A 13,490-nucleotide genomic window follows, 5' to 3' on the forward strand; every position below is an offset into this window, starting at 1 on the left:
AGAACCCGTGTGCTTTCACGCACACACTGACATACTCAAAAATATTGTCGTATTTGGTATTTTCATTGAAAAATGCCGGTACTTGTTGATTATACGGAACACACTTAAGAATTTGCTCTCTAGGATCTGACAGAAACCAGTTTGCTTTTCGCAATCGGTTATGGTTTGGTTATTTTGATTGAGAAAAACTACGATGTAGTTATATTTTAATTGAATATTTAATAGATTGAAATGGTTAGGGGCTAAGTTAGGTATGTAATATAATAAGTTCTGCGCGGCTTGTTTTCCATAATTCTTTATCGTAGTTTCCATGATTGTGTTTCTAAAGCATTATACTATCATCATGTTTTCACATATATCATTAGGATTAGCCTAACTTTACTTCTTGGGTGTGTTCCATATAATTGACAAGTATCATAATGCTTTTTTGGTATTTTAAAAAAAATGACAAGTTACCCTCTATATTAGGAAAAATAAATCATCCCTCCCCCTTCAATTGAAGCCCCTGTATATGCAGTGGCTTAGAGTTTCTATATCCTTGGTATTCTAATATTTGTAGATAAGAAGATATTTTTCATTGAGTTGATGTGAAATCCGGCTGTCAAAGTAAAATTCAACTCCTGTCAGAGCTTAGCTGTCAATTCCTGTCAGAACCCAGCCAAGTTCTGACAGATTACAGTAAATTTTGTCAAGTGACATCGTCACGTAAAGCGAAAGAAGCGAAATTGTCTGTAAGTAAAACAGTTCAAAATAGGGATGAAACCTTTTAATTGACAGTGAACAGATATAAAATTATTTAACTGGGTATTTCGAACACATATACAGTGTTCATCATCAGCAGCAAAACTGCTGATGATGAAAATCAGCAGTAGTTTTACTGCTGATGATGAACACTGTATATATGTCCGAAATAGCCAGTTAAATAATTTTATATCTGTTCACTGTCAATTAAAAGGTTTCATCCCTATTTTGAACTGTTTTACTTTCGTCATGGAAAGGCAGTGTGGTCTTCGAGGTTATCGAACTTGTCTGTTGTAGGAATGTCTAAAAAAAGATCTCCTTTGATTTACCTATCTAAAAGATGGGCCAATAGTTCATTTTCAACCACTGTATAGCAGGAAAGTTACATGCAGTTTGATCCTCTCTTTGCTAACTGGAGAAACACATTTTTAAACTCTGACCTAAAGGGATGAATCCTAGAGAGATGACCTAGAGAGATGAAACATTTTGTAAGCTAAAAACTACTACTACTAACTACTTACTGCAGCGCCAAGTACTCCGAGGCCAAAAGCTTGGCAGGCTCCTCTTCCATCCAAAACCTGCCTTTTTACACCCTCCTATGGACCTCGAATTTCATTTAAATCCATTCTTATGACCTCTTTGGGGATGACCCGCCAAAAAGAGCGATCTTTGGATATATGCCATCCTTTATCTGCAAAACGTATACAAGCCCTAGCCCTCCCAGCCCTTCTCTCATTATGGTTCTAGAAAGCAGGAAAGAACCACATTTTTCGCACAGCTTACTGTTTGAAATACGGTCAGTCAGACGCATAACTAAATCCGCAGACAATTCCTCGGGGAAACATCTAACAATCCTCCTCCGCCTACCGAAGCGCCCATGTTTCAGAACCTTACATAACAACTGTCAGCACTATAGCTTTCAATATGTTAATCTCGGTTTGCGCACTTATCTTCCTATTCTTCCAAACTCTTTTCAACTGTGAAAAAACACCCTGAGCTTTGGCTATTCTGCTTGTTAAATCTTCACTACGTTTACCATCTTTACTAAGAATACTACCTAGGTAAGTGAAACTACCCATTTGATTGGTCGTCCCGTTAACCAACATCGCCTCTTCACATTTATTGTGACCGATCTAGGCGACTTGGGCTTCTTATCTTTAATTCTAATACATATTTTTGCACCCTGAAATCTCAAAGGCTCACAAAAATCATTCATGTGGCTAACATTTTCATCTAAGACGCTCAAATTATCAATATGGATGCACTTTACGCTAGCTTTCGAACTTGTATAGCTTTTTTGATTAACACTCATTTTGAACGGTTTTTTAGGCTAACTTTTAAGTTAGCCTACGAGTAACTCTCCCAAATAGTAGGAGCTTGGTATAGGGGCGAAAGACTAATCGAGCCATCTATTAGCTGGTTCATCCCGGAGTTTCCCTCAGGATAGCTGGCACTCAAGCAAAGGAGATGGGAGTCTCATCCGGCTAACTTTGCTTGAATTTTTGTAACTCAAGATTAATGGCGTCGCAAACGCTGGAATACTTTCTATATAAGATTTGTGGAGTTACTTGAAAGCTAAGACGAAGACGAAAGTCTGTTAAGAGTCCGTGTTTTAGATATTTAAAATAGTCCGTCAAGAATAGTCTACGTAAATTATTTCTGTGATAAAGCCGGCTTATCATTCACACGTGCACTCTCTTACACTGCCGGAAGAAAACGCTGTATCTATCTTGACCTTAGAATCGAAACTAACTATATATTCGCGTACATAAAAAACATTTTCACCGGATGACGCGAAATCCAGTTACTAGAGTGATTGATGACCATTCAGATGCATTAATTTATTACTGGAATAAATTAAAGTACCTATGGTCGTCAGAATACAGCTTCAAAGGCCCATTCGTTTCTGAGTTTTTACTTCAGATGCTGAGTCATGTGAAAAATTTGTTAATGATTCCCAAGGCTCAACAAAAAAGGGAACATAAAAATTTAAAACAATATAAAAAGTTAAGCAAATTTAGCATTCCCACAAAGGAAAATATTGTTTTTTTATAATGCCACTGCTGGCATGTATTTGAATGACAAGTATGGTTCCCAGGGAGAGGAACTTAGAGGGACGGTAAAGGTGACTTCAGCTCCAAAACTTACAGCGACAATTGCAACATAGTAAAGAACGAACCAGGGCCCATAGTAAAAAAAAAGAAACGTTAATTTCTAACAAATTTATTGGAATTGCGAAAAATAGCCTGAAAACTATCTAAATTGTGTTGGGTCGAAACTAAATTCCGTACAATATCAATGAAGCATGGTACCAATGGCATACTCAATTAATTTTAGGTTTCTATGTTCCTATGATATATAAACTTGATACGATTGATGATAAACTTGATACACAACTTAAACTAGATACTGATACGATGATACGAAAACGTTTTATCTATCTTCTAACAGTTGTAAAATGCAATATTATTACCCCAAAAGTCGTTGGCATCCTTCCAAAATTCAGACATCTTTCCCCTTACCAGTCCTGGACCCTGTCTAAAATTGACTCTATCCATGGATATGGAATGATGACCTGCTATCAACATGTCTATAAAATCACCGAGAATGTTCAATTCATAGATTTAAATGTTGTCAATATAGAAATTAGATAAGACTTAAAAAGAAAATGTACCAGCTATTAATTATATAGGTATACTATAAATAAATTTATAAAAACAAGCAAATAACAATATATTCTCTAATAATTCTGATCAAGACGAAATATATGCAAAAAAAGATGTAAGTCATAGGTCACAAGTACCGTATTTCAATTTAACATATACGATTCATGAAAAGTGAAATCGTTACATGAAGATGCATTTTAAAGTTACGTTCCCATATATGAGTAATGCCATGTTAACAATAACTTTTTTAGGGTAGTTTGACATGTGAAAGAGACTTTTGCGGTAGAGCCAACACGGATACCGCACCACATTTTTAGTGGAATTTCTTTCTCCTTTGAAAGAGTTTCAAAATGCATTTACGCTTCTATACATATAAGAGTAGTATACACGTTACTGTTTCAAGAACCGAGTTGACATCATGTATAAATGTGACATAATATTTCCAAGACCTAATAGATACAAAAATTCCCAGGACATAATAAGACCTGTGGTCAAGCATGGTCGTATCCAGGATTATTTTTTCGGGGGGGGGGAGGGTTTACAAAACAAAACTCTAAAAAAGGCACCAGCAACTATTTTATATTCATTTTTGTTACGTATTTACTTGTACGACAAACATTTCGAGGGGGCTTAAAACCCCTTAACAACCCTGGATACGGCCTTGAGGTCCAGCTAGGCAAAGCTTAATTTTGGACAGTCGTGTCATTTCAACGAAAATTCAGGAGGGGGAGAGGGTCAATGTATTTGCGATGGGGGTGGGAGGAAGTTTGTTGTTTTTCTCAGTTTTTTCAATAAAAATACCAAAGACGTTTTTTTTAATAAGAAATACCGCAAAAAAGGTATGTTTCAAATTACAGGTGGGGCAAAATATTCAATGGACACTGGCCCCGTGCCTCTCTCCAATTGACAAATCGATTTGGAATCTCGTTCAATACACTAAAGAGGTTTAAATTTCAGTCCCATTATTAATAAGCAAGGGCGTATCTAGGATTTTCTTCGGGGATCGTTACATTGTCTTTAACGTGTCAAAAAGTTGTTTATTTACATTTTACGAGTCAGATATAAATCTGGCGAGGGGAAGAGTTCAAATACTGTAATCATCCCCCCTGGATACATCCTTGAGGAAAAGCCAGTCCACCTGTTTCTAGTTTTTTATTCCTTCTATGTTCTTTTTCGTTTTTATTTACCATTATCTTAACAGTGAGTCATGTATCAGCGGAGATTTAAATTCACAGAAACCTGACAAAGACACGACAAAAACTAAATGGTCGAAGAATTGATGCCTGAAAATCCATTGCAGGTCAGCTTAAACGCCTTCTTATTAGCCTACTCTAACTTTCAACTAGAAAATGGGGAAAAAATGAGAAAGATTCTCCTAATCGATTTTCATCCACTTTAACTTTTAGCAGCCCATAATCTCCCCCCTCCTCGATTTTGAAAAATACATTTCCTAGTGTTTTCATTAACAAAAATTAAAATCCGCTTATATTTCAAAGACATTCTTTTGTATATTTACAAAGAAAAATTAAAAGGAATATCAAAATTAAAAAAAAATGAAAAGGGAGATTTAGTGAACCAACACCAATTATTCAAATTTTTATCTTAAAAATGAGTGTGAAAGTGATGGATATTTTTCTAGTAGGTCTTAATCCACTATTCACATCCGCTTTAGCTTTTGGTAGGCAAGCAGTGATTTTTTTTTAGAAATATTCTTAGGCTGTAGAACATCAAAAGTTGAAAATCTATTAGAAGATTATAAGAAACTAGTGTCATTTCCCCTTGTTAAACCGTATCTTTATTTGCCTTTTTCAGGCGAAATTGGCTACGTGACGTCAAAGTAGTTAGCCAATAGGTTCGCTCACGGCAAATTTTAACTTTAATCCCAACAAGCGCGCTCGAGCGTCTCTTATCTGCTCAACGTTAATTTCCCCGGATGTAGTCCGTGAAAGATAACAACAAAAGCTTATCTGCTTGTCAACTGTAACGATCTGGTCAATTTAACTAGGCAACTAAAAGCATTAACCTCGTGTAGGCATACTTCACTATAAACATGGCTTATTTACAAATCCCTCAAGATGTGTCACATCATACATTCACGTTCACTTTTGTTCTCGCGCACAATTTCACATATGTTTTCCATTTTTGAAAAGACTGAAGTTTAAGGATAAGATCACTTATCCCCTCAGTTATTCTGCATTTTCCAGGGCTAGTAGGAACTTATCCAACAACTATCAGTAAGCCTACGAATGTCTGACGTCATATACGTCTTGCAAACGCTAGGAATAAGTGATCGGGCTTGTCGGATAAGTAGTCTACAATCGAAGGCACTGAATGTGTTAATCACCTAGAGCGGTTCGTATCTGGAGTTATAACTAGACGTATATTCCTCAGGGGGTTAAAAACATCTCAGTAAATATGCAAAAGAATAAGGTCAATCTGCCAAATTATAGTCGCCCATAGGCCTAATCGAAGTTGGTAAAATAAAATATGTTCAAAATTAAATTGCCGATAATCTCAAGGGGAAATATTTCCAAGATATTAATGTGTTTGCTCCTGTGGCTGAGCATGATGAATGTTTTAGAATCGACTTCTAAATTACATCATGTTTTAGAATGTTCGGATCAAGAATTAGTTAGGGTTTGACGGTGAAAAGGATTTAAATTTTGATAGAGTGATATTTTTAGTACTGAATTTATTTTATATCCATTTTAATATTTTTTAATTAATTTTCTTTTATATTATTCGTTTTTTTTTCATTAGATTCCAATCTTATGCTATATTGCATTTTTTAGATTTCCAGTTTATATTCTCGCGTCTATATGAAATTAGGAATCAATTAAGTGTTTTGACATTAAACCTAGAATAAGTATGCATCTGAAAGGTTCATGTGGGATATATTAATGATGGCGTGACTTGAGTTTAGTTGAATAATTTCCATTGCATGTTACTCAGTATTTTACCCCTTTCCTCCATGAAAATATTATGAATTCTATATATTACAAAAGTATAGCATTTGACTATAATTTTTATAAAAATTGATTATAACTTTCGCTCCTTGCGTTTTGGTAAGATCCTATCATCCAGGAAGAATTTTAAGAAAAATATTAAGAATCAGTGTATTCGAGCAAAATAATAATAACTTTTTTTTAACAACTTAAACATTTTTTTCAGCCACCTGAAGATTGTGTAAGTGGGGAGGTTGGAGGATAAACCTACGAAAATTTTGGACGGATTGAAAGTATAAATACAAAAGGTTTCATTGTCATTTGACAATTTTTTAACGTTACAATTTTCGTATCTTTGGTTATCAAAGGTAAAGTAACTGAAAGGTCCAGCCCCCCCCCCTCTTAAGGAGACCGATTTAAATAAAAACTCTGTATAAAAGTGACTGGGGAGTGAGGACTGAGGAGCAAATCTCTCTAGGTACAAAAACATCTCGAAATTTCATGTGCTAGCCCTATTCTCCTGGTAATTTTTTTTTGATTTGAGAGGCACGTACATAGGATATCTTTTATGAGAATGGTAAAATAATAATAAAAAGATAACAACAAAATGTATAATAAAACAAATACATAATATTAATAGAAACAACTAATAATATATTTGATATGAATTTTATGAATTAAAATATTAACTTCGTACCTCCCTGATGTATGGGTAGGCCCGTGGGCCAGCTTGGTAATTAAGGCAGAGAGCATAACAGGGTTTTCAATCATACTTTAAGGATGACGCCAAAGCAATAACAATTCAACCATATAAGTTGTGTAATCACAGAGTCAATCAGGTCAGACGAGGAAATTACACCCATAAAATCATTAATATTTAAGCAATTCAACCGGATTTGCAGACCAATATTAGATTTTCAACAAATTTATTTTGAAAATAGGTGAGATCCCGGTTCAGATAAGGTTAGCAATATTACAATAACAAAAAACGGGATATGTTGAAACAACTCGGGAAGGCTGTATCCAGGAAGGAACCACGTTTGACCCCCCCCCCCAATTTTTTTTTCTCTGATTCGAAAAAAGGAACAAAAGTACATTTAAACACATTTTTAATGGGTTTTTTAAATTTTATTGTACCCCTCCCCCCATACAAAATCCTAGATGCGCCCTTGCAACTCCGTACCCATGTGTGTAGGCGACAGAGAAGTCAGAGGGGTTATAGCATGTCTAAAGAAGGGGGATATCACCAGTAATTGACTGTTATGACTTTTCAGTTGAAATTAGAATTTTTCAGAAGATCCAGTTACCGTCGCAGGGGGAGGTTAAAACCGCCACTTCGATGAAATCATGAAACTTGGCTACAGTAATTTTACTGGAGATTTCCCATCCAAAACTAGCTAAAAATAACATAATATTCATCAATTTTTATCAGTATGTCTTCATTAAGGAGATTTTCCCCTTCTAAACTAGCTAAACACCTAAAATAAATTAGATAAAAATTAGATATTCTCATTTTACTCGTATCGGTATCCTATGACTTCATTAAATGTCCTTTCATAGAGTTTCCAGTTGAATCCAAGTTTCATTGTTTTTTAACCAAATACTTGAGAATTTTTTTTTGCCAACCGTCTGGGGCTACACGGAAAGCAGGTCGTCCTTGTCTTGGTTGGGAGGATGTCATAAATAAAGATTTAAAGGTAATGGGAACTTCCTGAGAGGGTGTAAAGAGGGAGGCTTTAAATAGATTAGGTTGGAGGAGGAGCGTGCGTATCTGTGTTGGCCTTAGGCGGCTTGGTGCTGCAGTGAGTTATCAGTAGTAGTAGTAGTAGTACTTCAGAATTTTCTATTTCTTCCATACATTTTCCACTCATGATCCGCACATATTATTTTACAACGATGGCGGGAAATTTGTAACGAAAACTTGTTAAAAGCTTTGCATGATCACAAAAATGGATCAAAAAGAATTGAAAAAAGTCAGATTTCAAGACAAAGCTAAATCAAGGCCATATCTAGGGGGGGGTACGAGGTCTGATCCCACCCTCCAAAATTTTTGCCTGGCTTACAAAAAAAGTAACAAAGATACATATAAACAAATTTTTGACGCGTTTTGTAAAATTTTTGTACCCCCCCCCCCCCAATATAAAATCCTGGATACATCCTTAGGGTAAATAGATACAATATGAGCAAGGAATTTTATTATTGTTTGTTATTATTGTATCTAGTTTAGAAGGGGAAAAACTCAAAGCGCAAGATAGCTCAGGATCCTGTCTCCAGAGAAATTTCGGGGTCATGCTGAGGCACTGTACTCTCCTTTGGCTCAGCCTTCCCGTCACATTTGCACCAACTGAAATGGAAGTGAGGATTGCCTTGAAGGAACTGCTGTGTCCCTATTTTAAAACAAAATTGTATTTATGTATTTATATTTATATTGCGGGAAGAGGTTTTGGAAAATTACATGAGAGCACTCTTTGGTTTTATTGGAAGCTTCAGAATGCAGAAAATTTAAATCTTGCAAGTTCACAGGTGGCGGTGAACTTGCAAGTTCAACCGTACCCAGGTGGCGGTGGGCTGATGTGTTTGAACCTCCCTCCGGAAATATTTGTTCGACTCGTAAAATCGTAAAAAATATGCATATCAACAGAATTTCGATGCTTAAAATAAAACCTTTTTTTGGACAAAAGACCCTTCCACCATTTGTACGATCTGCCCAGGTTTTTTTTAAATACGTAAATTTATGCACGGATAAAATAAATGAAATCTTTATAAACTCCAAATTCAAGAAAAAGTCTTTGAAATTAAATCAGAGGGTGATTAAAATCTTGAAACAGGGAAAGAAGATCAGATATAAGAGGATTACGCCGCCTTTTAGATCTAAATTTTATATATTAGAGCCAGATACATTACTGGCTGTTTTATTTTCGAGGGGGCTGAACTAGTTGATTATTTTGCCAACTGGGTCGATATCCGAATCACGGTGATAGTCAAGGCCAAATCTAGGGGGGGCCGGATTTTAACCCCCCTGAAATTTGTGTCCAACTAAAAAATGTATATAAAACATTTTTTGATCTGTCTTTTATTTTTTTGTAAATCCTACCCGTGAAAAGTACCCCTCCCCCCAAACAAAATCCTAGATACGACCTTGGTTATAGGGTATTACGTTCATCACAATCACACTCCATGCCAACACTACAGATTATTTTTTTCTTACGAAAGGCATAACACTCCGAAGACCCCCCCCCCCAAGGGACATCACTGGGAAGAACGTGTAAACTTTCTCAAAGATTCACTGATGGTATTTTATTTATTATTATAGCAAGCTATTTAGTGCAGTATCTGTGAATATGTTGCCGTGAATGCTCAAGATTCGTGAATGTCGACGTTCACCAGTGAATCTCCGATTTTTTTTTTCTCCTTGAATTTAGTCAGCTCAGTCTTACTCATCAACTTTTCAATTTAATGCAAGGTTTGGTGATGTCAGGATAGGTTGGGTTAGGTTTGGTTAGTTTAGGTTTTTAACCCATTTCCGATATTTATAACCAAATTTAACCTAACTAACATAACCTGGGCCTAACCTAGCTTTAAATTTTACCATCATAGCTTGAATAAGACTGAAAAAGCTGACTCGCAAAGCTAATTGAATCCATGCAGATAAAAAGGAATTTCGGACATTCACCGGTGAATGTCGACATTAATCAGGTTTCGGACATACACGGTAACATATATATATATATATATATATATATATATATATATATATATATATATATATATATATATATATATATATATATATATATATACATATATAACTTACCCTCGATAAATCGACATAACAAAGTTATTAAGCTCATAGGCGAAAATTTTCATATCGTGGGTGAAGTCATTTTAGGCTAAAGAGAACACATTTGCTCATGTAGTATTATAATGTCAAACCAGGAAAAATGTGCATTACTATAAAAGTTTTTGCGGATAATATATCATAAAATGGTCAATATATAAACTTGTAATTCTAATTTCAGAATAGTATGTTACTATTTACTGGGGAGCATTATTGTTCCCCAATAATTTACTTCAATAATGCCAATGTCTATGAATAAATGCATATAGAACATGATATAGGTCAATGGGCCCGTAGCCACCCCACATAAAATGTTCTAATGGAATCCCTTAGGGACCACTGAACAAAATTTACAACTAAATGTCGAAAAACAACTTTCACTAGGCTACTTATAGTTTACCACCATATGGAGACCCAAAATGCCTTCTGTGAGTTATTAAGGATGGATTCAAATATATCTTTAACAGGGACCTGCGCAGGAGGGGCGACTTTTGGACTCTTCTTATTCCAACTATCAAATAACATCTGTTCGTCACAGTATTATGTCTGGTTTAAAGTATTGCCGCAATAAAAATGAAAATGCGCCGAAAGCTCCGTTTTTCAAATTAAAGTGTACCAAATGAACATTCCCCCCATCCCCCTAAAAATGCGTCGATTCGAACATTAAATGCACAGCCGTATCAAAACAGCGCCGAAATGGCGCAAATATGGCCCGTCAGGTCACTCCTGTTGATATTTTTCTTATTACTTGGAAAGTGTCTGATTTTAATATGTAATTTATCTCCTCTGTTTTCCTGTCTTTTTTTTACCTGAACTGTTATTTCTTGAAGTGAAAACACAAATCCTGTATCAAACGTTTAAGACTATTTTTATGACTAAAACCAAGTTTGAAGTGATTTACATTCTAATCATCCACTCGTGGCAGATTTCATTCTTTATCTCCGCCTCACATTCTAAGGACTTGCGTTGTTTACCTTAACCGCATTTATTTATTGGTACTGGCAGGCAAGCAGGAATTTTGTTAAAGGTATAGTATAGGCAAGAGTGTGTCCACGATTTTTATTCGGGGGAGGAGGGGTTACAAATAAACTTAAGAAAACACATCAAAATGTGTTTTATATGCATATTTGTTACGTATGTATGAGTCTGACACTTTTTTTGGGGGGGGGGGGGTAAACCCTGGACCCCTCCCTGTAACAGTGGCGTCATTTGGTCAAAATACCGGGGGGGGGGTTAAGTTGGAGCCAATTTTACAAAATCAAGTGAAAATGACAGTGAAAACTAAAAAAAGAGCCATATGGTACCAAAAAGGTACTATATAGTACTATAAAAGTACTATAGAGGTACTTTATAGTATTATAAAGGCACTTTATCGTACTATAAAGATAAACATACACTAAAGAAAACTGACCGTTTCTGTAGAAAATTATGCAAGCTCATCTTAGTTTTGACAAGATTTTTGAAAAAACTAAATTTCATCTGGGAGGAGGGCAAGCTGTGGGGTAAACCGGGTTTTTGGATGGGTGTTCACCTCCCCTGCCCCATAGATAATTACGCTTCTGCCCTAGATACGGTCTTTGGCGTAGGACAAACATCAGAGAGGAAAGAAAGAAATATACCATTAGATTTCATATTCAATGCTCCTTCCAACCGCCCCAGCCCAAGGGCTATAGGGCTATATTTGGCCCTAGTAGAAGTGGAGGGGGAAGCGGGTGGCTTGGACCAATTTCAACGAGGATTATTATACTTATGAAGAACGTTGAAAAGGGAATATAATAGCATACTTTTTCCCCATGCCGGTATTTGATTTCAGCGCTATATAAAACCTTTACCAAAGTTTCTTTGGATGGTAGAATAGACAATAAGCCAAGTATATTATAGGACAAAACGGAGCAAATTTTGAATATTTTAGGGAACACAGACCAGTGGTACCCCTTAATTTCGTAAATGCCTAGAAAAAACCCCTAGCCAATATTTTTGTGCAGGGGGGGGGGCTACTTTTTTGAAGGGGTTTTACAAAAAACACTTTTGCCACGTTCCTTTTTAAGCTTTGTATGCTTTTTTGTTATACTTTTACAAATCAAGTCGAAAAATTCGGGAGGGGGGGTGGAGACTTCAGACCCACTATCCCCCCTGGATACGGCCTTGCCTAGAAAATATTCCTTCTTGATCAATTGCAAAACATTCTACATCCTTAAGCTCCATTACCTTATTGACCAATCAGTCAACGTATTTTATGGTGTGAAGATAGTGGGGAAATGCCCTAAATACATGAATCAAATCCTAAGGAAGAGGCTGGGCAAGCCCATGCATAGGAAGTAAAATCAAGGGGGTCATCGGTTTCTGGAGTAGAACGGCCATCAGTTTGATAACATGTCAATAGGATAATACTTCAAATTTTTTTTTTACATTTTGAAAATTATTCTATTATAATAAACCCAAAATTTACAAATAGACTATTTAAGGTATATAAAAATCGATTTTGGGATACCCCGATGGATTTTTCTGGAATTCTGCAAAAACATTTCAAGCCTTCTATTTGATGGTACTTGGCCCCCAAGCATTATGTTGATGGTGGCTTTTATATTGAAGATGAGTATGTCATCAGAGAAATGAGCGTCCAATAAATTGCGTCTTCTGCGTGTATACGAGTTGCAAGGTACATCCTAAATGTACTAAAGAGTCGAACAAAAATTTCAGAAGGGGTTGAAATCCTGTACCCCCCCCCCTTGGAAACGGCCTTGCATAGAAAATATTCCTTTTATTTATTTAATTATTGAAACGTAATTAATTTTTTCAAGCCGTTTTCCTGAAAAATATGGCACTTAGGGTTGCATTACTTAACTGAAATGAAAAGAGCAATTTATTTAATACAATCACTTTTTATTTAGAACACAATCACAACAGGGGCATAATCTCTTCAAAATCATGGAGGGAGCTGAAGTCGATTTACAAAGTTAAGTGAAAATGAACAAGTGGAAAATGAAAAATGAGCAATATAATACCGTAAAGGCAAATGTACACTAAAGAAAACTGGTCTGTTTCTGGGAATGCTTGAATTATGTAGGCCTGTCTTATTTTAGACGATATTCTCAAAGACAATAAAATTCAGATAGGGGAGGGAAACTGAGGTCGGGGGCAGTTAACCCCCTTTCCACCCTATGGCTAATTGCGCCCCTGAAGACCTAGCGGAAGTCCAAGCATTTTACTCCCTAGTCAATTCTTTTTCAGAGGCGGCAACTCGGTCAAAGACGAAGTTATCAGTTTTCTTCGTCGCTTCAACTAAACAAACATAAGAAG

General features: G+C 35.9%; 1 protein-coding gene across 3 annotated transcripts in view; it reads right to left on the bottom strand.

Moving 5' to 3' along the window:
• The window catches only part of LOC136037819 (uncharacterized), a 34,380-nt gene that overhangs the window by 17,737 nt on the left and 3,153 nt on the right, over window positions 1-13,490 (bottom strand). The window contains exon 1 of one of the 3 annotated variants that reach the window (XM_065720654.1): window positions 11,000-11,094. The exons of the other annotated variants lie outside the window; for them this stretch is intronic. The gene's annotated coding sequence lies outside the window, so the exon portion shown is untranslated. Of the gene's footprint in view, window positions 1-10,999; window positions 11,095-13,490 lie in introns of those variants that run through there. 3 annotated transcript variants of the gene reach the window in all.

This window comes from Artemia franciscana, chromosome 17, assembly GCF_032884065.1.
Source record: "Artemia franciscana chromosome 17, ASM3288406v1, whole genome shotgun sequence".
Taxonomy (NCBI): domain Eukaryota; kingdom Metazoa; phylum Arthropoda; class Branchiopoda; order Anostraca; family Artemiidae; genus Artemia; species Artemia franciscana.